Source organism: Balaenoptera physalus (assembly GCF_965194825.1).
Source record: "Balaenoptera physalus genome assembly, chromosome: 20".
Taxonomy (NCBI): domain Eukaryota; kingdom Metazoa; phylum Chordata; class Mammalia; order Artiodactyla; family Balaenopteridae; genus Balaenoptera; species Balaenoptera physalus.
In genome coordinates, this window is record NC_138901.1 from 8524065 (window position 1) to 8546542 (window position 22478).

The 22478-nt window shown below is 48.0% G+C and overlaps 1 long non-coding RNA gene across 2 annotated transcripts; it reads right to left on the minus strand.

Annotated features, from left to right (window-relative positions):
* Positions 1 to 1176: 1176 nt before the first annotated feature.
* Positions 1177 to 21672, minus strand: LOC309650404. 2 transcript variants are annotated; one of them, XR_014257563.1, is made up of 4 exons: positions 14149 to 21672; positions 5718 to 5915; positions 4997 to 5295; positions 1177 to 1857 (listed from the first exon to the last, which is right to left on the minus strand). It is a non-coding gene; the product is annotated as an uncharacterized lncRNA (long non-coding RNA). The 2 variants fall into 2 exon arrangements; XR_014257564.1 differs by having other exon boundaries at positions 4997 to 5915.
* Positions 21673 to 22478: the final 806 nt, after the last annotated feature.

The following is a 22478-nucleotide window of genomic DNA, read 5'->3' on the forward strand; positions in this document are numbered from 1 at the left end:
TGATGTTGGTGCTGATAGAATACTGCATTGATACAAATCGTGGCTAACATTTATGAAATGCTTTCTAAGTTCCAGACACTGTGCCAAGGGCTATACCCAGACCATCTCATTTACTCCTCACAGTGGCCCTACAAGGCAGATAATCGTATTATCGCATTTTACAGATAAGGGGGCTCCAGGCACCCAGAGAATGAGCAATGAGTCTTCATCTCTTGGTTTATCTGGGGCTGAGGTCCCTCCACCAGGGCCCCATCGGGGGTCTCCCTTAAGATCTGGTGTGTGTGTGTCCCTGGGCTCCCCGACCCCACCTCCCCACCTCCACCTCGAAGTCTAAATCCTTGGACTTCTGAGAGGCATGGTGACAGGTCCAGCCTGACCTGCGCAGCAGACCTCTCCAGCTGGGCCTGGATTTGGGGCACCAGCCTTGAAAATCCACTAATTACCACTGGAGGCGGGAGCCCCAGCTCCCTGGGATTCAGCCAGGGCCGGGGCGGGCGGGGTGGTGGGTGGTCAGGGATCGAAGGTGTCCTATATGCTTAATGGGGCCTCGTCAAGCTAATTGAAATGTGCCAGCTACCTGCCTGGGGACCGGTGAGCTGAGCAGCCCTGGGCTCCTGGGTCGACCGCTGAGTTGATTAGGTTTTAAAGAGGAAAAGACACGGAGCAGTGGCTTCATTTGCAAGGGAAATGACAGGGGCCCTTCATCTGCAATCTCTGCCCAGAGGTTTTGATTAACTGTGGAGGAAAAGGTTCCTCCTGCTTTATGCACGAGGAGCTGCGCCTGGGGACGCCGGGAGCCCAGCGGCCGGCAGCTCCCTCACCCTTTCCTTCTCTGCCTCCCGGATGGGGAAGGAGGAGAGGGGTCAGGGCGAGGGTTCCCGGAGGGCAGGATCGATTGCCAAAGCCCAAGGCCAGCCCTTGAGGGTGAGAATGGAAATTTCCCGAGGCAAGCCTCTCCCTCCTCATCTGTGAGACCTTGTCCTGAGGCTGCGGGGTTGGTGGGGGGGCGGTGGGGGAATTTAAGGAGCTCAGCATGCCGGCGCCTGTCACGAAGCAGGAGCTCCTTTCTGTCCTGCTACCCCACCTGCCAGGGGCCTCAGGGTGAGCCCTCCCCGCCCAGAAGGCTGCTGCCCCCAGGCCCCCTCCATTCCCACCAGCCCCTCCGGTGCCTACTCTGAGCCAAGACACCAGCCCCCCACCGCGGGCCCTGGTACCTACTGCTGGGAAAGTGGAGGGGGCGGGGACTGAACCAGATGCTTTTCAAAAGGTTTCTCTCCAGCTACCAATCTGGGGGACAGTTCCCCTCTAAAAGTTAGATTTCACTTCCCATTCCTTTCCTTTCCTTCCCATCACACCCCCTTCACTGCGTGCTTCCTTGGGTTTTTTCCACCTTCTGTAAGGGCTGCCACCTCCTGCTCTGCACAGGTGATGAAAGGCAGAATCAAGTTCTGCAAGGCTTGAAGGCTGTGGGCGGCCGAGCGGGGTCGGGTGGCCTGCTGGCCATGCAGGCGAGGGAGGACTGATCCAGAATCTTGACCAACAACAATGTGGCTGTTTCTACAGGACCATGGGGAGGGGGGCGCCCAGGATTCAGCCTCCAAAATTCCCAACCCAGTGGCTTTGGGAACACCCAGGCCACGGGCCTCTTGGGGTCAGCCTTTGGGGCTTGACTGCTCCTTCGGGCCACTCCAGGCTGTGGCAGAGGTGGGAATCCTGTCACCATGTATGGGGCACACGGCCGTGAGTAACTTTCAGACATCGGTTAATGTCTGTGCCACTTACCAGCTGCTGCTCTTCGACAAGTTTCTTAACCTCTGAGCCTCAGCTTCCTCATCAGAAGAATGGGGATGGTCATCCCTACCTGAAAGGGTTAGTGGAAAATTAGAGATGATGTACCTAATGCACGTGACTGTGGGAGGCCTTCAATAGATGGTAGCTATTACTCTGAAACTCCTCAGGTGGTGTTACCTGCAGACCAGGTGGGGGATGATGGGGAACAGCTCTGCCTTAGGCTCAGATGCTTGAAGAAAATGAAACATTCCTCCAAGTTACAAGGAAAAATTATTTCCAACCTAGAATTCTATATCTAGCTAAACTATCCATCAATAAACCTCAGGGAAGAATTAAAGACATTTCACACATGGAAGGACACAGTTTAACTTTAACACACCCTTTCTCTAAAAATTGCTGGAGGATATCAGAGAAGTCAGGAAATAAACAAAGAAAGAGGATGATATAGTATCCAGAAAGCTGGATTCAACCTAGGAGTCAACGGAAGTTTCAGGATCGAGTGACCAACTCATTCCAGGCTGCCAGGATGTTTTATTTTTTTAGCACTAATAGGCTTATTTATGTGCTGAGAAATCAGGATGGTTGTTCACCCCAGGCCTCGAGACCAACCAGTCAAGAGTGGAGCAGGAGGAATAAAGATCCTGAGAGCAAGGTTTGCTGGGGGCAGGGGTATCCATAGAATTTACAGTATGATAGACATATGATTAAAGTCAAACTATCAATAAAGCAGACAAGACTTGGTTGTAGTTCAGAGACAGATTATAGATGTTAAGAACTTTGACGACGTAAAGATTCAAATGTGGTTGTCAGAAGGAGTGGAAAAGATTGTTAGGGAAAAGGGTGGGTGTGCATATATCCTCGTTACAAAGTCGGAGTCAGGAGATACTGTCAAAAGTTGATGGCAACATGAAATAGAGGTTCATATGTTAGAGTTAAAAGGTACTCAAGAGAACAAAATAACAACAACAACTTTCAAACTTTGAGAGGCAGAGAGGGGAAGAGAAAGAAGTGAGCTAAATCCTCAAGCTTACAGCAGGAAGCCAATAAAGTTTTTAAAAAGTCATGATACAGACTTGGAGAAAACATTTGTGAAGCACATAGCTGATAAAGAACTTGTAACCAGAATATATGTGAAGAACTCTCATAACTTAATATGAAAACAAACAATTGGCCAATAAAAAACGGGCAAAACATTTGAACAGACACTTCACCAAAGAAGAGAGGCAGATGGCCAATAAATACATGAAAAGATGTTCAACATCATAAGTCTTTACAGAAATTCAAATTAAACACACCTAGATACCAAACACACCACAACTAGATACCATTACACACCTATTAGAATGACTAAAGCTTAGGGGGAAAAAAAAACTGACCATACCCAGTTTTGGCGAGGATACAGAGCAACAGGAACTTTTGTACACTGTTATTAGGAATGCAAAATGGGACAGCAGCTCTGGAAAATATCTGGCAGTTTCTTGCAAAGTTAAGCAAACCCAGCATCCCACTCTTAGAGTAACCAAGCAGGACCCTATGAGGCCTTCCCAGGACAGAACACCCCTTCCTATGTCCTCTGCCTGCATTGGGCTACTCTTCATTGCAGTGCACGGGCTTCTCATTATGGTGGCTTCTCTTTGTGGAGCACGGGCTCTAGGCATGCGGGTTTCAGTAGTTGTGGTGCACGGGCTCAGTAGTTGTGGCTCCCAGGCTCTAGAGCACAGGCTCAATAGTTGTGGCGCACGGGCTTAGTTGCTCCGTGGCATGTGGGATCTTCCCAGACCAGGACTCGAACCTGTGTCCCCTGCATTGGCAGGTGGATTCTTAACCACTGCACCACCAGAGAAGCCCCTACCTTGCTATTTTTTAATTTAACATTAAATCTCAGAAATTCTTCCATATAAATACATCCACACTTGCCTCATCCTTTGTACGAGCTGTACAATATGCCTTTGTGTCTATGCACCATAATTAATTTAACCTGTTCCTTACTGATTGACATTAGTTTCCACTACTTTTCTCTTACAAGAAACAACACCACAAATGCTTTTATTTGTATATGTGCTAGGGGTCAAAGTTTTATTTTCAAGAAGTGAAAAGCGTGATTCTTGCACCACTATAAAGTGACTATGTGTCAAAGACCTTGAACTCATTAAGGGAGGAACCAGCAGGATGGCAAAATTGGTTCAAAGAGAATTCAAGAGGCTGGATACACATAGGCACTGAAAGAAATCTGGAATAAGGCAGCTGTGTTACATAGAAAACTGGTTCATGTATAAACTCCAGGGCAATAAAACTGTAACCTTTGGGATTAGTACTTCTACAGGATAGAAATTATTTGCATCTCTTCCAGACAAAATTCATTTGAATTGTTATTAGACAAGCACCATTTGCATAGCTAACAGTTTTCTACAAGCTGACATCTGCCCTTCAGCATTGTAAAATACCCTAACGCATAGCAAAAAGTAGGTCAAACCAAGGTGCAAATGTCTATGAAATGAGATGATCCTCGTGTGGGTCTGGTAGACAAAACCCTCACAGGACACTGAAAGGACAAGCAGCCACCAGTTTAGGATGATTTTTCTTAACATGGGACAGCTGTGGGATACGTTCCCAGTAGACTTGTTGGGTCCAAGGGTATATGCATTTGTAATCTCCATGGATACGGCCATGGAGGCCCCATGGAGTGGTACCAATATGGTGGCTTCCGAGTCTGCTGCTCATTGTGATAACTGCATCCATTGGGATGCTGACGGTTGGTGTTGCCACGTGGCCTCTGTTGTTTTGGGGAGAGGAGGAGGTAGAGAGTGGGGTGGGGTCCTCTTCCTCCCACTGCTCTCAGCTCTGCCCTTTGGGCAACTCTACCTCCCACCATCAGCCTGGGCTTACAGAGGAGGCACCGGTGCACCTTCTAGCGATGCTGGCGCCCTCTCCCCAGCACATTCCGTACGCTTTGGTAAACGGTGTGTCCTCTGGGACTTCCCGTGGTGCCTGCTCATCTGGTGGCTTTCTGGCCTTACCTGGTAGATCTCCTTGAACCCACCCACTTCTCTGGCCTTTTGACCCCATGGAATTCGGGCATTCCTACCTCTCTTGGTGTGGGCCATCACCTTCCTATGCTGCTGGAGGCTGTCCTAACAGGGTGTTCGCATCACCTCCAGGGGTCCCTGCCCAGAAGAGTGCTCCCCCGGCCGGCCCCGTGTTCCACCTACTTGGTCAAGCACGTCTGGCCCCGGTTCCGTGCTCACTCGTCTGCCTTCTGCAGGAACCAGCCGGCTGCTTCCCAAGCTCATCTGCGGTGCGGTCTTCTTCCTCTTCCATCAGGCCCAGAGTGTCCCCAGCTGAGCCATGTTGCCAACTTGCCCTGGCCGCCAGCGGGGAGGAGGGGGCAGTTTCTGAAAAGGATGCGTGTTGTTTTGCAGGGGAGAGGCCTCCAGGTGGTCATCAAGCAGGAGGGTGCGACATGGGCCTCTCTGCAGACAACGTAAAGCTGAGAGTTGGAGAAACCTTGAGATTCAAGATTTGGGGGATATCAACCCATAAGTTCCTATCCCACATATCAGGGTCCCATTCTTCCCAACCAGGGCTCTGACCTTGGCGTGGCAGATCTTCCTGGATTAGGAGTTCAGCCTTCTATGGAGTTCTGCTACTCTTGGGGTCAGGTCTTGGGCCAAAACTGGGGTCTCACCCCAAGACATGAGAGCCTCTTATGTTTTTCCCAGGAAGGCCCTCCATCTTTCACACTTGGCCTTTAATTGCCCATTAATCACTCTCAGCTTTACATTATCTTTTCCCAAAGCATCGCCGTCCTCATTTGATAAGTGTTTCCTCCGTATTTATCGAATGCCAGATATACCACGCCAGCTGGTGCATTCTCCTCCCCGAAAATGCCAGGTCACCATGGGGAAAATGTTCACAATGTTTGCTACCTGTGTGAAGATCTATGCTCCCCTGACCACTGCTGGCGTCCTCGTTGCCAACCAGATGGTAGATGACCCAGCTCCGAAATCCAACTCCGTGTGGGTGTTTTGGACCCTTCTGGCACCCCAGGCTGGATTCTCCGGGGGGCAGACCCTGAGTCGGAGATTAGCATCACAAGGTTGATCGGGGTGCTCTTGGAATCACGCCTGTGGAAGGGAAGGGAAGGAAACAGCCTGGGCCGGGGGAAAAGCTGGGATGTGATGTAGTCTCAACAGACGCCCCGGCCGACCCCACAGGGATTTGCGACGATGGGTGACCCCCAGAGCCATCCCAAGGTGGGAGGAGAGGCCCGGACTTTAAATCCCTGTGTTGATTAGTCCTTTGACACGGGTCACCCTGAGAAGGGGGTGTCATCCAAGCAAGGCAGCTGTCTTCAGCCGAGGCGGTCCCCAAAAGGAGCTGCCAGCTGAGGGCTGAGTGTCGGTGACTCAGGCCCCCAGTCCTTCCTTGCTGAGTGGGGATCTGGGCAGCTCCAGCACCCACCACACAGGTGCTCAATAAATACTTGTCAAGCAAGCAAAACACAGAAGAGGCCCAGAGGGAGGAGTGAGGATGGGACAGGTCATCAGGGGCAGTCACAGTGACAGCTGCCGTGTATTGACACTGGACAGTCCATTTGTACCCGTTGTCTCATTGGATCCTCCGAGACACAGCAGGTTCTCTCATCTGCCCCATTTTACAGATGCAGACACAGTGGTTCAGAGAGGTTAAGTAACTTGCCTGAGGTCACCCAGCTAGGAGGCGCCCATGTGGTGACACCCCTCGTGAGCTGGGTAGCAGCCCCCCTCTAGAGGGGTCACATGCTCTCCAGTTGTCCACAGGTTGCACCATGCCCTACGGTGTTCCCTGACCATTTCCATCACCTGACTGGCTCTGTAGCTGTATGAGTCTGTGAACTCAGATCTGGTGGTTTCTTCGGGCCTTTCTGGTACTGATGTTTTCTATGGCTAATCATGCCACTTGGGAGGGATTAAAAGATAGCCCTACCAGACTAGTGTCATTCACATCTATAATAATGTTCTGGCCGGCTTACTCCCAAGGTCTGTCCCCAACCTGTGCAGAGTCTGCCCCTTGGCCCGCTGGGAGCCTGGACTCCCTGACCTTAGAGCCACTCCTCAGAGCTGGGGTGACAACACATGCTACACAGATTCCAGCCTGCTGTCCCCTGGGAAAGGCAAGAGGCCATCTAAGGAACACCCCGGCAGGGACCTGGGTGCCTTGACTAATCCCCATGTGCATTTTCTCCAGCTGAAAGCAGGCCCGAGAGGAACGCAACCCTGGGCAGTTTTGTCATGATGGGAGTAGAAGGAACATAAAATATCTCTGGGGAATTGGGCTGCCAAGGACAAGAAAGGGTCGTTGAGTGAGGGTCCTACAAGCTGGGAGATTGGGACGGGCTATGGAAAGAGTCAGGGTGAACTGTCCATAACCAACGTCCTTCGCACTGGTTCTGAGCCCCTGATCCTGAGTGGTGCCACACACGGCCTGCCCAGACATCCCCTCCCTGATGCCATGACAGGGCTCTTGGTGACATCTACTGACTCCTGCTACGTGCAAGGCCCATGCTGGGCACCTCACATCTGCTGACCCAGTGGCAATTCTAGGGTTGGGGCACTGAGGGTCAGGGAAGTTAAGAAGGTGACACATTTGGAAGAAGAATCTAGGTGCCTCGATGCCTCAGTGATTTCTACCTCACGATGTGGTCCCACCCCAAGGGCCCCACCTCACCCCCCAATTCATACATCCCCTCACCAGGAGGGCAGGAGGCAGCCCCCTTGTACCAAGTCCTGCAGCATCAAATCTCTGATCCTGTTGCCATAGAAACAGCTTTAGACCTCACCAGTGTCTCCTAGGCTGACTAGGGAGGTACTAGAGGGCATCATCTACCATTTGCTGGCAAAGTAAGGGAACTGGGGGATCGTGCTAGGAGAAAGGCAGTAATGGGGGGCGGGGAGGCAGCTTGGTGTAATTTCAGCCTCTCTCCCTGTTCAGGGTGGGGAGATACAGCAGCCTCCCACCCCTTAGAGACCCCTCCCTGTCGGGGAGGCTGGGCATCAGGAGGGAGAGGCCCCGAGGCTGACCCCAAGGAGTTCGGCCTCCTGGGATCATCCTCACTCAACCAATAGTCATTCTGCTGCTTCTCTGTGCCAGGAGTTCTTCTGGAGATGTGGGAATGGACGTGTATGACACTGATTCCTGCCCTGGAGGCGCTTACATCCTCGTGGGGGAACCAGACAAGCTACCACAGACACAGCACATGCATAATAAATAGTGCTGGCAGATGTTATGGAAAAAAGAAACAGTAGCTCTGTGTACTGGCAATTGGGAGAAGCATGGGTTTGCTTTGAAGTAATAATGCAGCTCCATCTTGGAAGGGGGTATCAAGGTGCCCATAAACAGGGTCCTACTTGCCCATTTCCGGGCTGACGTGGGACCGAGAAAGGTGCTTGTTTTGTGCAAAGGCAAGAATTACAGGATTCCAGATGAATCATAGGGTCCAAGAGTGGGTCAGCAGGTCCCCCACCCCACCCCGGCCGCAAATTTCACAGCCCAGAATTCCTAAGCTTGAACATTAAAGGCTTCCTGTGTTGAAACCTCTCCTGTTATCAACTGGACATGTGGGGAGGTTCTGCTCATAGAGCACGTCGTGGGGTGGTTAGCGGCTCTCGGGAGCAGGCATAGACCCTGGGTGGGGCAAAGAGAAAATTGCTTGGAAATGAGCCGTCCAGCTGACCCTGGGAAGAGGCATTGCCACCCTCACCAGGCCATCGGGATGGAAGGAAGGCAGCAGGATAGAGCGGAAAAGCAGAGGTGAGTCTGCTTCTGATTGGCAAGGACCTGGGATTTTGAATTTCAAAAGTCAGCTTTGAAGGATTTAGGACATAAAGTTGATGGATTGATGTGAAAAGATAAAGAGCCAGCCACCGTGTCCCACCCACTCCCAAGACAAAATGTATAAAGTACTGTTGGCATGAGATAATAAGGCAAATAACCCAATTTTTTTTAATAGACAAAAGATTTGAACACACACGTCACCGAAGAAGATATGCAGATGGCAAAGAAGCTCATGAAGAGCTGCTCACCATCGTTAGCCATCAGGGAAATGCAAGTAAATTAAAACCATCATGAGATAGCACTGCCTGCCTTTCAAAATAACTGTTGGAGAAGATGTGAAGGAACCAGAACGCTCAGATGCTGCTGGTGGGAATGAAAAATGGAACCACCACTTCGGAAAACACCTGGTTCGTTTCTTAAAAAATGAAACGTATTCCTACCATGTGACACATCATTCCATTCCCCAGTGAAAACGTGTTTACTCAAGAAAGACTTGTGGGGCTTCCCTGGTGGCGCAGTGGTTGAGAATCTGCCTGCTAATGCAGGGGACACGGGTTCGAGCCCTGGTCTGGGAAGATCCCACATGCCGCGGAGCAACTAGGCCCGTGCGCCACAGCTACTGAGCCTGCGCGTCTGGAGCCTGTGCTCTGCAACAAGAGAGGCCGCGATAGTGAGAGGCCTGCGCACCGCAATGAAGAGTGGCCCCCGCTTGCTGCAACTAGAGAAAGCCCTAGCACAGAAACGAAGACCCAACATAGCAATCAATCAATCAATCAATCAATCAATCTTTAAAAAAAAAAAAAAACTCTTATTTAAAAAAAAAAAATTCACAATAAAAGGCCTAAAAAAAAAAAAAAGAAAAAGAAAGACTTGCACAAAAATAGTCATAGCAGCTTCATCTGTAATAGCCCTGACACTGAGAATAGAGATGAGGGAGTGCCAAGGGGAGCGCCAGGGCTCTGCTAAACCATCACATGGGGTCACCTGGGGTCACAGGCAAAAGGCCACTTCCACAGAGTAGCCAACTGGTTCCCTTGACCTGAGGCTTTAGGGCTCAAAGTCCTTGCAGCTCCTTCCCCGCAGAAGTGCAAAAAGAGCCAAGTTCTCACTACGTCCATGCCCTGCGAACCGCCTGTTGCCCTAGAACATTCAGCTGGACCATTACTGACAAGATCCTGTAGCCACCCAGCACTTTCCCTCACGGACACTCTTCCCAGATCTAAACACGGAAGTCAAAAATCAGTTTTACCAAAAAGGGATAGAATAGATAGGGCTGATGTGCCTTATAATAATTTTTTTTTTTACTGTGCCTAAAGTTACCCTTTCAAATAGCAAGCACACCTGGGGCACTGGAAATAGAATTCAACTCACAAGATCCTGACCCACTCCCAGGTTTCAGGGACCCCACCTACTGGCCTGGTGAAGTGGAGCTGGACTCCAAAGATGATTTGTGGTGAGTGGGGGGGACGGCGGAAGATGTTTGCATCTTACCCACGAGACAGCACCCTGGGGCAGGGTCCCCAACATGACAGACGTCATTCTTCCCCGGTTTCCAAAAACCCTTGCAGTTTCACTATATTAACGGCTATATATTTTTGCAGGATTTTCTATTTCTGCTCACGAGATTTTGTTGTTTTCCATAAAAGAGAGTTGTTCAGTGTATAACAGAATGTGACTTGATGTTTATGGCTGTTTTGTCGATGCTCCAGATGCACTGTGGTTACCTGGAGTCATGGGGTTATTGGAAGGAATGACGTACAGGGGAACCAGGAATAGCGGAAGCTGCGGGCTGGGGAGAGCTGGAATGGGGCTGCCCACAGGGAACAGAAGTGGCTAGCGTCATCTTTTTTATGGAAATGCATTCTCGAGGTGAAGGGGGGCGGAATCCAGGCATATTTTTTGGCTCAGAAACTATAGAAGTTCTTTAGTTTATTTATTTATTTATTTATTTTTTAAAGGGACCGCTATTTATTTATTTATTTATTTATTTATTTTGGCTGCGTTGGGTCTTCGTTTCTGTGCTAGGGCTTTCTCTAGTTGCGGCGAGCGGGGGCCACTCTTCATCGCGGTGCGCGGGCCTCTCACTGTCGCGGCCTCTCTTGTTGCGGAGCACAAGCTCCAGACGCGCAGGCTCAGTAGTTGTGGCTCACGGGCCCAGTTGCTCCACAGCATGTGGGATCTTCCCAGACCAGGGCTCGAACCCATGTCCCCTGCATTGGCAGGCAGATTCTCAACCACTGCGCCACCAGGGAAGCCCCTTTAGTTTATTTTTCCTGCCTGTTCTCTGCCTTCCCGAGATGGACTTGCCTTCTCTTTATAGCCGCCCCAGCAGGGAACAAATCAGTCCTGCCCGTCTGGGACCCAAGGTACTATTGCCCCTGAGGGCTCTGACTCTCCCTTAGTTACCTGGTCACTGCAGGACGGGCCCTCTTTCCCTGCCTCCTCAGCAAGGTCTTGGCTGTTTACGAAAGCCTGCCTGGTGCTTCTTTAACATGAGCTGTTCAAGAAAAAACCCTTTTCTGACCGCTTGGCTGTGAACACACGTCAAAGTTTACATGCATAAGGGCTGTTCCCTCCCCGACCCAAGTGGAGAGTCACCCTCTGAAGGGGGTCTGGCTTCCCCGGCTGCCCTCTGAGCAGTGACCTCTCTCCCAGCTCGGGCTGGCTTCTCCCCAGTGGACACGGGTGGGTGTTTGCTCCAGCCCCTGCAGCCCACCCAGCCCGTGGCTGTGACCACATTCCCTGCTCACCGGGAACACACACCCGTGTATACCATGTGACACGCGTTCTGGGGACCCAGAGAGTCTGCTCAGAAGAAGTCCCACCTGTGTGCTGTGTGCTCTCAGGCAGCCTCTGAGTGTCTGGGATTCTTTGCACAGGATGGAGGCCAAACCCTCCTCCCGGGAACCTTCTTTCCTTTCATCCGCCTTCATCCTGAGAGCGGCCCCTCTCCCACTCCTGTGGGCTGATGCCGTCTCTTAGTTCAGGCTGCTGTAACCAATTACCATAGACTGAGGGGATTGTCAACAACAGACATGCATTTCTCATGGTTCTGGAGGCTGGAACTCAGAGACCAGGTGCCCATCTACTCTCCTACAAACGGTGGCTCCGTTCTTTCCTTGTCTTACTTCTCTTTCTTTGAAGGGACTGGAGCTTTGGCTGAGGTCCTCAAGAGCCTCCAGAAGTGTGTCCTGTGTCTGAGTTTCCTGCTGTCACTGTAACAAATGACCACAGACTGAGTGGGTTAACACAGCAGGTGTTTATCCTCTGACGGTTCTGTGAGTTAGAAGTCCAACATGGGTCTTACTGGACTCGATCGGGTGTCAGCAGGGCTGAGTTCCTTCTGGAGGCTCTGGGGTGGGGGGCAGTCTGTGTCTTTCCCTTTTCCAGCTTCTAGAGGCCACTCGCATCCCTTGGCTCGCGGCTCCCCCTCCTCCACCACCAAAGCCAGCAATGGCCAGTCGAGTCCTTCTCTCTGCTTCCAATTTCAGCCTCTCTCTTCCTCATTTTAAGAGCCCTGTGGGGGACTTCCCTGGTGGCGCAGTGGTTAAGAATCCGCCTGCCAATGCAGGGGACACGGGTTCGAGCCCTGGTCCGGGAAGATCCCACATGCCGCGGAGCAACTAAGCCCGTGCGCCACAACTACTGAGCCCACGCACCACAACTACTGAAGCCCGTGTGCCTAGAGCCCGTGCTCCGCAACAAGAGAAGCCACCGCAATGAGAAGCCCACGCACCACAATGAAGAGTAGCCCCTGCTCGCTGCAACTAGAGAAAGCCCGCACGCAGCAACGAAGACCTAACACAGCCGAAAATAAATAAATAAAATAAATAAATTAAAAAAAAAAAAGAAAGAAAAGAGCCCTGTGATTAGGTTAGGCCCACCTGCATAATCCACAATAATCTCCCCATCTCAAGGTCTTCAATCACATCTGCAGTCTTTTTTGTCATGTGAAGGGAAAACTTTTTTTCTCTTCTCTCTCAATACTTTCTGATACCAGATGTGTGTGTGTGGAGCGGGCAGGTGTTTTCCACATCAAGAAATCCTCCAGTCCTCAGCAGGCACCAGCTGGCTGTCCTATAACTCAACGCAGTTCTGACGCTATCTATCTGGAGATAGCCTCCGACCCCACGGGTTAAGGGCTCAGTCCCACTGGACTCCCCGCAACACACAGATTGTCACCAGTACTTCTGACCTACTGGCTATAAATCAGGATTCCCACCACCACTCCTCAGGTTTGATCATTTGCTAGAATGGCTCACAAAGCTCAGGGAAACATTTACTGACGTTTACCAGTTGATTATAAAGGATACAGATGAACGGCCAGATGAGGAGGTCCCCACAGGGCCAGGGCCAGAAGTGACCTGAGAGCAGGAGCTTCTGTCCCTGTGGGATGAGCCAACCTCACCAACCGGAAGCTCATCAAATCTCCTTCAAGAGTTTTCACTGAGCTGCATCTCCAGGCCCTCTCCTTCCCTGGAGGCCAGTGGGTGGGGCTAAAAGTTCCAACTCTCCAATCACTTGGTCTTTCTGGAGACCAGCCCCATCCAGAAGCCATCTTGGGGGGGGGGCACCCGAAGTCACCTCATCAGCATAAACTCAGGTGAGATCAAAAAGTGCTTCTTATGGGGGGGAGGGATAAATTAGGAATTTGGGGTTAACAGATACACACTACTATGCATAAAATAGATAAACAGCAAGGACCTACTGTATAGCACAGGGAACTATATTCAAGATCTTGTAATAACCTATAATGGAAAAGAATCTGAAAAAGAATACATATATATATATATCTACGTATATCTGAATCTGCTGTACACCTGAAACATTGTAAATCAGCTGTATTTCAATTTTAAAAAAGGGAGGGCTCCTTATGAATGACAGAGGCCACTCCTGACACTCAGGAAATTCCAAGGGTCTTAGGAGCTCTGTGCCTAGGACCTGGGACAAAAAACGAACTATATATTTTATTATTCCACACCATGTAAGGTAATATATTCACAGGCTCCCTGGATTAGGGTGTGGACGACTCTGAGAGCCATTATTCTGCTGAGAACACTCTGTGACTGGCTCTCAGGCCTCTCCTGAATTGGGAGTGAAATCTGATTCAAATTTTGAGTGCAGTGTTGCTGGTATAGTGGTGAGCATAGCTGCCTTCCAAATTTTGTGGGTTCTGTGGACGGAGGGCATGCCCGCGCACCCCCAGTCCTGCTGGAAGGCTGAGCCCCGAGCTCCAGGACCTAGGATGGGGAGGGCTAGAGAGGTGAAGGCCGTTTGGGTACAATGACCACAGTCCTGCATCAGGACCAGCTGAGGTGGGGTCCTTCCCAGCCTTCCTCAGCAGTTTCCCTTTTTGCTTTGCCTCATCCTCAGATAAAAGGAAACTCAGCACAAGTTCTGCCTGACTGTGAAGGCAGCTCATGATACCAGGAAATCCCTCCCATCCCACCCTCCTCCCAGCCCTTGCCTTGAGAAGCTGTTTCTCCCAATTTGTTCTTTTTATCGTGCGCTTGCGCTAACCCTGTGGGTCCATTTCTCCCTCACCTGGAGATGATGGGGAAGAACTCAGGAGACAATGGTCATTTCAAGCTCAGACTTCCTGCTGAGGGTCAGTGACTTTCTCATTGTTCCTCTGCAAATTAATAGAGTGGCCCACCCCCAGTCACTATAGCAACCGCCCTCCTCCCCCCCCCCACCCCCCAGGGCTTTTGTCACTGAGAAATGGAATTCATCGGACCTGCCATTCAGTGCACTCTTCTCCAGACAAAGAGATGGAAGAAAGAAATTACCGGAAGTCCAGCACCTCCAAACGGGTCTTTGTTTCCAGGAGAACAGTTCAATTGGCTGATGAGAGACCCAGAAACCACTGCAGAAAAGGACATCTATTAATTAAGGAGTGTTCGGGAAGTTGCCCTGGCCACCGTGGGAGAACGTGCTTTGCAGATCCCCTGGCACCGCAATTAACCCAAAGCCCTCCTGAAATTTCAAAGACAATGGGGTGTTATTTTTCTCCTGCTCTCCCACTATCTTGAGTTTGACTCCAATATTCCCACTTCATATTGCTTTAACCGGGTTCCCATCTCTTTGAGGGAGGGTGTGTGCAGAACAAATGCAGCTCAAAAGCAGAAATCCAGGAGCCTCAAACCGCTGGCCGCCTTGCGGGGTTCATGGAGGCTCCTGCAGGCAGGCAGGATGGTAAGTGAGCTTTGCCAGTTTACAATAACACTCCAGGACCCGGTTGTGAAGAAAAGTTTCCTCTCCCGGCTTCTGTGGATTCCTTAAACGTTCCCTGCCTGTCTCTGGGGTACCTGTGACCCCAGGTGTGCTCGTCAAATTCTGAATGGCCCCATGTGACTCCTTCCTCTGACTGAACAGCCATCAGGAGCCCCTGCAGCATCCTGCTGGGCACCGCCCCTAACCCCATGAGACGCCCCGTTGGACAGGCCCCCGCGTGGCCCCTGGCAGGTTCTCTCTCTGGTCCACAAAGAGCATCTCATCTCCTTGCTCGCACTGAAACACCTGGGCCTGGGGGCTGTCCTTTCATCTCCCAAGCCCTCTCCCGGCTCTGCCATCTGAACAGCCGAAGCCCATTTCCCTGCTGTGTTGTCTCTGGGGGTGCAGACCCCGCCCCTATTCATGCAAGCTTCTTCGGGCTGGGCTGGGTGTCTGTCCTTTGCATCTCTCAACTGTAGGGGACACATTTCAAGGCTCTCTTAGTGGCCATAAGAGAGACCATGCAGCCCACAGTCTAAAATATTTACTACGGGGCCCTTTACAGAAGAAGTTTGTCAACCTCTGCGATGGAGGATTAGATCCCCCTGCTTTCTGAACTCAGGGGTGTCCAGGTGATCTGCTCCAACCAATGAAATGTCAGCAGAGTGACTGGGTCACTTTTGTGCGGAAGCTTTGAGAACCAGCTCATACTTTGTGCCTTGCTTTCTTTTGCTTCCAGGAAAACCTCCAGTGGTCTGGGTAGAAGCTGCTCAGTCAGCCTGGGTCCCGGAGTGAAGATATAACTTGTATCAGTTTCTTATGGTTGCTGTAACAAAGTACCACCAACGTGAAACAACAGAAAAAGGATTCTCTCAGGGTTCTGGAGGGCAAAGGTCAGAAATCATGGTGTCATAGGACTGTGCTCCGTCCCAAGCCTCTAGGGGAGAATTTGCCCTGGCCCCCTCCGACTTCTGGCGGCCGCCAGTGTTCCTGGACTTGTGGCTACGTCACTCCAACCTCTGCCTCTGTCATCACTGGGGGCAGGGCCATAGATGACCCACACTATTCACAGGGAACCCCTGAGACTCGGGGCTTGTGTGCCTTTGCACCACGGCACCACGTGGCCTGTGCTGAGTGATGCTAAACATTAGGTAACACCAGGCGAGGAGGTCATGAGCCTTGAAGCATGGACGGCAGGTGTGGCCAGTGTGACCAGGCCAATTTGGACAGTGATGTGAGGCACACCCTGCCGAGTGTCAGGCTTTTAGAAAGCTTTGCTTCGTAATATCTGAAACTACTTAATTTTCTTCCATCTGTGTTCTTTTATTTTTTTCAAGTGCATCAATTACAATGTTAAGAATTGAAAGTAAGCTATCAGTTGGGGCTCTCTGGGACAAAGCAGAGAACTTTTGACATGGTTTTGGGACACGGACCTCCCTCCCCTGGTCCCTGCCCAGACAGTAACCCCTCATGCTGGCAGTTCCAGCTCTGACCAGAAACCTGCTGCCAGCCTGTTTTATCTTTGCTTGCGACCTGGCTGGAGACCAAAAGTGTTGCACCAGGAAGACTGCAGATTGTCTGAATTTACATATAGATTTCCCTGGGCAGGTAGGTTCCAGCTTTTTCCCTGGGAGGGGAGTTTGTTCTCCATTTTCTGATTACTCAGAGGTCGGGTTGATGGTGCAGCCTTTTGTGGAAAGGTTTTGGAGGGTGGCGTGGTGTGGGAATTTAACAGTGGAAGTTGGTGATCTTGGAGGGGGGCTGGCCAGTCAGATGCACGGACTGGGGATTCTTTTCAGAAGTCTGTGCCGCAGAGTCAAAACACTCCTTGCAAGGAGCAGGGAAGAAAACGAACCTCCACCTCCTTCCCTTTCATGTTCCAGAGTCACCACCTGGAAGACAAGCTTCCTCTACACGACTTCCCTCCAGTGTCTTACCTCTTCCATCCTCCAGCTAATTTTACATCCCTCTTCCAAGGCTGGGCTGGTCAGCTTAATGAACCTCACTGATTTGCCCCCAGATGAATAATGGACCATTAGCGGTCACTTAACGACCATATTTCTTCCTCCCGGTGAGGGCTCAGTATCTCTCCCATGAAATATGGCTTGAAGAGCCTCCATCCCAGACTTGAAGTTCCAAGCAATTACTCAGCAGTGATTCTGGAGCTTCGGCCGCTTGATGACAGCTGCCCCTTCTGTCTCCTCTGCTTGATTGGAGATCAGAAATGAGCAGGCTTCTATTTTACGAGAGATTGATGCCTCTTCCCCAGCGTTTTTTTGGCCCTCTGTGAAGCTTTCCCTCCAATGTCCTCTTTCCATCCTGCATTCTAGAGCCTTGGGTCTCAGGGCGCTCAAGGGCTGAGATGGTCTGCAGGCTGGACCTCTGCTAGAGGGAGGTGGCTGACCTGGCCGGACCATGGCCCTGACCTAGGGCAACCATGGGGTTAATTCCCATGAGGTCATGTTACCATTGAAAAGGTAATAGAGTGAGACACAGGACATCTACTCTGGAGGACTCTTTCCAACCACCCTACCGAGTTGCCTATTTAAATAGGCCCATCCCTGACCCCAAACCAGGTCTCCCCAAATCCATCCCTGTAGAGACTGGCCCTGTGGTCACTCAGGTCATGCATCCCTCCATTATCATTTATTCTCCTCTCCCTTGCTGGTCCATGTCCCTCCCCCCTACCTCCTCTATCTAAGGGCCTTTGGAAACATGTCTGTGTCTATGTTAAAAGCAGGTGGAGGGCAGGTGAATGGAAGGAGGGAAGGGCTTCTAGCAACATGGCAGACCAAGTGGATGGGGGCTTTTCTCTCCTCTCTTCTAGCACAAGGATAAGCAGAACAGAATATAATGCCACTACCAAAAGGTTTTTTAAATGAGTATTCATATTCAAAAGAGAGAGAGAAAAATTCCCAGGGTGGAAAATAGATCATTAAAGGCTGGGGCAGGATAGCAGAGGCTGACCCCAACACTCCCCAGGTTTTGGGATGGGGGCTGAGGTTCTAATGTGTCAAGAAGAGGTGACGTTTGGAGCTTACTTGAGGTGATGTAGCTGGAATGGAAGCCCAGTTTGAAGCCTAGAGTCTTTAAGAGCTGTCCATTACTGCCCTGAAGCTGGTACGAAGGGGGCTAGAAAAACTCCACCTATTGGGCCAGTTACTTAGGGACCTGGATAGAAAAAAAAAAAATCCACCTGTCAGAAATCAAAACCCCAGGCCTCTGCCAAAAATGGGGGAAAGTTATAATTTTATGAAATCCGAGAAGTGGAGGAAACCTAAGTCATGAGAATAACATAAAAACTGGTCCAGAACCATTTAAACACTTGCACCCTGGCAGAAGCAAATATGAAACTTCTCTTCAAGGACAATTTCACAACCCAGAGCATACTGGACTCCCACGGGGCAGGGGCAAACACTCTTAATATGGACCCACAATAGAAAAATTACAAAACTTGTATGTAAACAAACCACCATAAAAAAGAGACACTAGAAATAATAAAAGGAGGGCTTCCCTAGTGGCACAGAGGTTAAGAATCTGCCTGCCAATGCAGGGGACACGGGTTCGATCCCTGGTCCGGGCAGATCCCACATGCCGTGGAGCAACTAAGCCCATGAGCCACAACTACTGAGCCTGTGTGCAACAACTACTGAAGCCCGCGTGCCTAGAGCCTGTGCTCTGCAACAAGAGAAGCCACTGCAATGAGAAGCCCGCGCACCGCAACGAAGAGTAGCCCCACCCCACCGCTCCTAGCAACTAGAGAAAGCCCGCGTGCAGCAACGAAGACCCAATGCAGCCAAAAAAGGAAAAATAAAATAAAAATAAAGTAAAAAAAAAAAAAGAAATAATAAAAGGAGAATTAGCTCCCCTATAACTAAACTTAACAGAACATCTGAACATCTGAAATACATTTAAAGTATATTTTAAATGACATGGGAAGTAAAAGAAGGAATCAGAGCCATAAAGAAAGAATAGGACATTTTGAAAAGAGAATAAGCAGACATGAAAAAAATCAAACAGACCTAAATTTTTTAAAAAATTCATTGAAAGTATAAATTAAATTTGTGAGATTAATAGCAAAGTTTACAATGCTAAAGAAAGAATTAGAGAAGTAGAAGATAAATAGAAATCATCCCAAATGCAATACAAGATATAAAGAGATCAAAAATATGAAAACACAATACATAAATGTGGAAGATGGAACAAGTATGTTGAAGACACATCTTATAGATGGTCTAGAAGAAGAGAATAAAGACAATGGGGGGAGGGAAATTTAAAATGAAAAAAATTATAGGGTTTTTCCATAATTGAGAGAATGAGTCATCAGAATGAAGAGTCACATTATTCAAACAGGACAAATAAAAATAAATAGGCATCTAGACACATGGTGGAGAAACAAGAGAGCATCAAAGATATAGCGATCTCAAAAGCAACCAAAGAGATAAGACTCACTACCTAAAAGGAAATGACAATCTGATCAACAGAATTCTCAGCATCAACAATAGACGTCAGAAGACAAAGCTGTGTTTGCAAAGTAGTGAGAGAATGTATCTGTTAACTAGAATTATATGCCCAGCTAAACTATCATCCAAAAGTAAGGATTGTAATAGAGACATTTTCAGACAGAGACAAAAAGAGTTTGCTATTCATGGATCCTCACTGAATGAACTACTAAGAGGTTTGGAGTGGAAATTAAATCGAGAATGATTTAAATGATAATCAACCCAATGCGCATTGACTATAATTAACCATAATATTAATAAAAATAATGATGAATCAAGGGGGTTAAAAACAAACTGAAACTAAAATGCTAGCTGAGAATAACATGCAAGATAGGAGGGAAAAATTAGGGTAGAGACGTGATAAATAAGATGACAGATGTAAATCCAAATATACCCATAATTACAATAGTAGTAAATGTATTGCACTTACCTGTTAATTGACTCAGACTAACCAGATGAAAAAAATCCAGACTAACTGGATTGGATGAAAAAAAATCTACCTGTACAAAATGTTTTAAGATACAACTGACCCCAAACAACACAGAAAGGTTGAAAACAAATAAAGGTTGAAAAAAATATGTATACAGAAGAAAGCTGGTATAGCAGTACTACTGTCACACAAAGGAGTCATTAAGACAGAAAGCAAGTCTCTACTCAATAATGAAAGACATAATTCTTCAAGAAAATATGCCACACCTGAGCCTCTGTGCCTCTAACTATTTAGTGTCAAATATAGAAAGGAAAACTGGGGATTCCCTGGTGGTCCAGTGGTTAGGACTTGGCGCTTTCACTGTTGTGGCCCTGGGTTCAATCCCTGGTCAGGGAACTAAGATCCTGCAAGCCACTCGGCGTGGCAAAAAAAAAGCAAAACTTCAGGAGAAACCCACCACAGTGGAAAATTTTAACATATCTCTGTCAGAAAAATTATAGCTTAATTAGTAAGACTATAGAAGATCTGAACCACATAATTAATAAAAGCTTGATCTAGACATACACAGGAACTAAATATTCTTTTCAAACATGCATCTGACACTTAACAAATTTAATCAGATATTAGGCTCAAAAATGAAGTTTCAACAAATACCAGAGAATTGATATCATCTAGATCACTTCCTGACACTAAATAAAGAAATGAGAAACCACAAGTGTTTGGAAACTGAAAAGCATACTTCTAAATCATTCAAAAGATAAAGCATAATAAAAAGTATCAAATATTTAGAACTGAATGTCAATGAAGGACTACATTTCCAAACAGGGGAGATAGCTGAAGCAGTAATGAGTAATTTAAAAAACTCATTAACGAGTAAGAGTGAAAATTAATTAAGCATTCAACAAAAGAAATTAAAATACCAGAGAAATTTTTAAAAGAATGGGAGGAAGGAAATAATAAAGATAACTACAGAAATTAGTGAAATAAAATCTGCAAAAGAAATAATTAACCAATGCGAAATTGATTCTTCAAGAAGACAAAGTAGATAAACTCTTAGAAGTAAAGATCATGAAAGAAAAAAAGGGAAATCACGACTGAATATTATCAGGAATGCAAAGGAAGACATAACTACACAGTAGAGTTCTTTAGAAAAATAAAGAGAGCATTCCCTAGTGCAACTTTATGTCAAAATGTTTAAAAACAGATGAAACAGACAAATGCATAGAAAAAGTAGAAATAATCAAAACTATCTCAAAAAGTAATAGAAACCCTGTAAGCATTAAGACTATTAAACCAATGGTCACAAATCTATTTGCAAAAAAAATAAAGCACCAAACTGTATAGTATTACCAAGTAAGTTTTGTACTTGTAAGTTTTGTATAGTAACACCAAGACAAGTTTTACCAAACCTTCCAGGAGCATTTAACCCTTATCAGATATAAATTGTTCCATAGAAATTTCCTGGGATGGGGGCAGGAGGAATGGACCCCCCACAACTCCTTTTATAAGGGTAGCAGAACTTTGATCCCAAAAGTAGACAAGAACAGTACCTACAAGAAAAATAGGAACACAGATGCACAAATCCTGTATCAAAATTAGCAAACCAAATCCAGCAATCTATATATAAATAGTTTATCACGAGCTCAGAGTCTTTAACTCGGGAATATAAAGACAACTTAACAGTAAAATATCTGTTAAAGTCATTCACCACATTAAAGATTAAAGGAGGGCTTCCCTGGTGGTGCAGTGGTTAAGAATCCACCTGCCAATGCAGGGGACACGGGTTCGAGCCCTGGTCCGGGAAGATTCCACGTGCCGCGGAGCAACTAAGCCCATGCGCCACAACTACTGAGCCTGCGCTCTAGAGCCCGTGAACCACAACTACTGAAGCCCGCGCGCCTAGAGCCCATGCTCCACAACAAGAGAAGCCACGCACTGCAGGGAAGAGTAGCCCCTGCTCGTCGCCACTAGAGAAGGCCTACACACAGCAACGAAGACCCAAAGCGGCCAAAAATAAATAAATAAATAAATAAATTTATTTAAAAAAAAAAAAAGATTAAAGGAGAAAGTCCATATATAATCATCTTCTTAGACGCAGGGAAGGCATTCAGTAAAATGTAATATACACTCATAATTCTTTAAAGAAAATTCTCAGCAAACAGAATAGATGGAAGTTTTCTTAAACCAATAAGAAACATCTACCAAAAAAGCATCATACTCAATGGTAAAACATTAGAATTATTTTCTCTAAAGCCAAGAACAAGGTAAGGTTGCCTGCTCCACCATTTCGATTCAGTATTTTACCAGGATCTTCAGCTAAGTTAATAAATAAGAAAAATATTATTACTTGAGATAAATATTTGCCTGCACTTAATTGATATCCATGCAAATTGATAGTGACTTAAGCAAAATGGGTATTTCTTCCTCACATGAGTATCTGGATGTGGTCCAGGGCTGATGTTTGCGGTTCATGAGGTTGTCCAGGAACCCAGACTCCATCTATCTTGTTGTTTTACCATCCCTAGCACAGTGTCTTCATCCCAAGGTCCACCACACCTGCCACCATGTCCACGTGTAAAAGTCCAACAATCGCCAAGACAATGTTGAAGCAGAAGGATAAGAGATTTGTCCTTTCAGATGTAAATACTTACTATAAAGTGACATGTAGAAATAAAACAGCGTAGGGAGGGTGGGAGGGAGATGCAAGAGGGAGGGGATATGGGGATATA